This window comes from Bos indicus x Bos taurus, chromosome 12 (assembly GCF_003369695.1).
Source record: "Bos indicus x Bos taurus breed Angus x Brahman F1 hybrid chromosome 12, Bos_hybrid_MaternalHap_v2.0, whole genome shotgun sequence".
Lineage (NCBI taxonomy): Eukaryota > Metazoa > Chordata > Mammalia > Artiodactyla > Bovidae > Bos > Bos indicus x Bos taurus.
Window position 1 is genome coordinate 25,000,055 of NC_040087.1, and position 4,724 is coordinate 25,004,778.

Below are 4,724 nucleotides of genomic sequence, written 5' to 3' on the forward strand. Positions count from 1 at the left end.
GACAGGTTGTAGACTTGGAGGCAGAAAGACCAGAATCCAAGTCAGTGTATACCAATCAACTACTGAAATGACTTTCATTCATTCATTCACATATTTAGTGCCTGCTATGAGCCAGGCATTTTTCTACGCCAAGGTGATAATAGTGAATGACACAAATTTCCTCTTCTAGAGAGGGGAGAAAAACAAGTAAAAACATATATATGCTGTATAACATTAGAAAAATTTTATAAAGAAAAATGGAGGGGTTAGATTCTAATTGGAGTATCCACAGAGATGACATCATAACAAATCTACATGAAATGGAGAAACCTGGGGAAGAGCATTCCAAGCAGAAGGATGACAAGGGCAAAATATTCTAGCTTTGCACTTACCTGGTATTTTAGGAAGAAGAGGAGGTCATGAGAGGTCCTAGGAATGGTAAGAGATAAAGTTGATGGAGTCAGATGATATAAAGCCTTGTTAGACTTGGAAAATAATTTAAATGTTTTTTCTGACAGAAGGGTTTTGAGAAAGAGTTAATACTCTGACTTTTATTTTAAAAGATTATTCTAGCTATTCTATGATGAAATGCCTGAAAGGAGATGGGGGAAAATGGCAAAAGTGGAAGCAAAGGTCACCTTCCTTAGTTACGAGTATAAACATATCCTTGTTTACAATTCTACAGTGGAACTCAACAGTCAAGTTATGGTACACTCTTGGATTCAGTATTCCAAAATATTGCAGACACAGTGTTTAAAAGTATATGTATTTTAAAAGTGAATTCAGAGGACGGCATCTAGAGGCCTTCAGGATGGTGCAGCGTCTGACGTACCATCGTAGGCTGTCCTACAATACAGCCTCTAACAAAACCAGGCTGTCCCGAACCCCTGGTAATAGAATTGTTTACCTTTATACCAAGAAGGTTGGGAAAGCACCAAAATCTGCATGTGGTGTGTGCCCAGGCCGACTGAGAGGCGTTCGTGCTGTGAGACCAAAAGTTCTCATGAGGTTGTCTAAAACGAAGAAATCTCCGTCAGCCGAGCATATGGTGGTTCCACGTGTGCTAAATGTGTCCGCGACAGGATCAAGCGCTTTCCTTATTGAAAAGCAGAAGATCGTTGTTAAAGTATTGAAAGCACAAGCACAAAGTCAGAAAGCTAAATAAAAAATGAACTGTTTTTGAGTAATAAATCAAAACGCTTCGTTCTGTTCACTTCTGTTGTGGTTTGTTAGTGTACAGGTTTGGTTTTTGTGGTAACTGGAGATTCCCCACACATACACTACAGTTTTTAGTTGATCACTTTTTCTGAAAATAATTGGAAGTCAGTGATTGCTGGAATTTTAGACAACATTAAAATACGGACTGTAACGTATTTTCTCCTAGAGGCTATGTTATATTGTTCCTGTTAATAAACACTGTGAGTGTTAGTAAAAAAAAAAAAAACATGAATTTAGTGCATCTTGGAAGGGAAGTTATGACCAACCTAGATAGCATATTCAAAAGCAGAGACATTACTTTGCCAACAAAGGTCCGTCTAGTCAAGGCTATGGTTTTTCCAGTGGTCATGTATGGATGTGAGAGTTGGACTGTGAAGAAAGCTGAGCGCTGAAGAATTGATGCTTTTAAACTGTGGTGTTGGAGAAGACTCTTGAGAGTCCCTTGGACTGCAAGGAGATCCAACCAGTCCATTCTGAAGGAGATCAGCCCTGGGATTTCTTTGGAAGGAATGATGCTAAAGCTGAAACTCCAGTACTTTGGCCACCTCATGCAAAGAGTTGGCTCATTGGAAAAGAGTCTGATGCTGGGAGGGATTGGGGGCAGGAGGAGAAGGGGACGACAGAGGATGAGATGGCTGAATGGCATCACTGACTCGATGGACGTGAGTTTGAGTGAACTCCGGGAGTTGGTGACGGACAGGGAGGCCTGGCGTGCTGCAATTCATGGGGTCGCAAAGAGTTGGACACGACTGAGCTACTGAACTGAAGTATAAAAAATTATTAGTAAAAATGATTGAAATCAGTTAAGTCTCCGGCTTTCAATCTGTGTGGTTACAGTCCTACCTACTTAGGAGAGCATTCTTTGGGCCTCAGCATCTTTAAACAGAAAGGACAATCAGGTAATCCCTAGGTTCCTATCAAATTCTAAATTTCTCTGATTCTGAGAACAAGTCAAGTATAGAACAGTTTCTAGAAAATATCTGGATGGAAAATTTCCAAATATTTTAAGAATAGGTTCTTCACGAGTTCATTTGAGGAGACCATGTGTACTGTACTACTTACAAACCTATTTGTAATTTGAATATTGTGAGAAATACATAATTTTAATTTAGTTTTGGGGGAAATAATGTAATGCATATAGCATATGCATTATATGCAATGCATATAGCATATGAATGCTAATAATTTTAAAGGATTGGAAAACTTTTCTAAGGAATTTGAATTGTTAATTTTGAGTATGTTTTAAAATATATTTCTCTATATAGAATTATTCTATTATTTTTTGTATATTTTATAATTCTTGGTATTCAGCTTTCCATCAAGAATATGACTAGCATATTGTTACTCGAGGGGACCACCGAAAGAGTTCGTCCGTCCATTTATCTCTACTAATAAAAATGAGTATGATTCAAGAATGTTAATGGTGAAAAAGAAGGTAAATGGTTTAAAATTCTGTGTTATAATTCAGAAGGTTTATAGTAGAGCCTCTCAGCCTCAGTGCTAATGACATTTAGGGCCGGATAATTAATTCTCTGTTCTGGGAGGCTGTTCTGTGCACTGTATGATGTTTAGCAATGTTCCTGATGTCTGCTCATTAGATTCTAGTTGTGACAATGAAAAAAAAAAAACTGTCTCTAGATGTTGACAACTGTTTCTTGAGAGACAAAAATTGCCCCCAGTGAGTGTCATTTCGTTTCCATAGATGTCTGGTCATTTACAGAGTAAGCTTCTTTCTTTTAGGAAATTGGAAACTTCTCAAATATCAAAATTGGTTCTTATGGAACCTGGAGTCTTATATTCTTGATACTGAAGAGCTTTGTCACCTTTTTGCTTCCTCCATCACAGGAAATGATTACTTCCTCTTGCATAAATTTTGTCATCATCCACTCGTTTAAAAGCAATGACTGTGTCAGTTTCCACAATGGTTTCATCACTATTAGCATCAGACTTGCTAATCTAGACCTTTAGGTCAACGATAAACTTGATTACCAGACTGGGGAAGGTGCATAATGCTGTCTGAATTCACCCCTACCTCAATGCCTGGGGATGAATTCACCTATGTTATTATTGGGCAAGCTAACTGCTTCACAGATGTTTAGCTGAACACTCTTAGTGCCTGATTAACTGGAAAAACTGATAGAGCCAAAATTCAGTTCAGTTCAGTCACTCAGTCCTGTCCGACTCTTTGCAACCCAATGGACTGCAGCACACCAGGCTTCCCTGTCCATCACCAACTCCTGGACCTTGTTCAAACTCTTGTCCATTGAGACAGTGAGGTCATCCAACCATCACATCCTCTGTCGTCCCCTTCGCCTCCTACCTTCAGTCTTTCTGAGCATCAGGGTCTTTTCCAATGAGTCAGTTCTTCTCATCAGGTGTCCAAAATATTGGAGTTTCAGCGTCAAGATCGGTCCTTTCAATGAATATTCAGGACTGATTTCCTTTAGGACTGACTGGTTTGATCTCCTTGCAGTCCAAGGGACTCTCAAGAGTCTTCTCCAACACCACAGTTCAAATGCATCAATTCTTTGGTGTTCAGCTTTCTTTATGGTCCATTTACAGCTTTCTTAATATCTATTAAAATTATCTTCCAATAATGCAGAATGATCCCATCAGAAATTCACCTGCATTTTCTTCGCATGAAAATCATGGGCAACCACTGTTATATTTATGCTCGCTGTCATGATCTAAATCAGAACCCCTCCACCATCTGCTCAGGAAACAGTTGCCCAGAGATGGGAGGCGGTGGGTCAAGTCGAGCACATGTGTATTATGTGTTCAAGTAAGATCAAGGGTCTAGCCAAATCCAAAGTGACATCCCTCCCCCCCAAGTTTTTAGCAATGAAAGAAACCAAGAACAGTGGTAAAGACAAGAGGAAGGATCCCTCAGGGGTCGGGGCATTCAGTGGATCTCAATAAAATGTCTAGCAAGGCTGAACAAAACAGGTTTCATAGCAGCCCCCGCCTGGAGATTTCTCACTTGAGAAATGAGGACGATATGTGTTGTTGACTCACAGGACGTTTCTTAATAGTTTGGAAATAAACCACTATAATCAGTCTTCACCATCCCTATCCTTGGAATAGGATAGGGATCCACCATCCCTTGGTCTTGGAAAAAGAAAAATCCAGTTTGCTAATTCCTGATATTTAAACTTGAAAGCGTTCCCATAAGACACTGAAGACTTTTTAGACACGTCCTTGCCCCAGGCCTGAGCTGTGTGAGGTCCAGGGCAAGCGGAATGGAACTGTAGGTGGGCTACCGCTAGTGACAGGGTCTCCTGAGGCCCCGCAGGGCACCTTGGGGCGGCCCATCGCCATCCCACCGGTTCCCCGGAAGTCCCCCCCAACCCCCACCCCGACCTGGTGGGGCTGGCGGCAGGGCCACTTTAAGGGCGGGTTGTGGGCGGGCGCCCCGCAGCTGGGGGCCCAGAGCCATTGGCGCGGGGCTGGCAGCTGACGAGGCAGGCGGGCTGCCAAGCTCCTCCCGCGGTGAGGCTGCCCCAGGACTCGCACGTGCGCAACGGGCC

At 41.7% G+C, this 4,724-nt stretch overlaps 1 pseudogene; it reads left to right on the forward strand.

The window, feature by feature from the left end:
- Positions 1-743: 743 nt before the first annotated feature.
- On the forward strand, positions 744-1,170 carry LOC113902312 (annotated as a pseudogene).
- Positions 1,171-4,724: the final 3,554 nt, after the last annotated feature.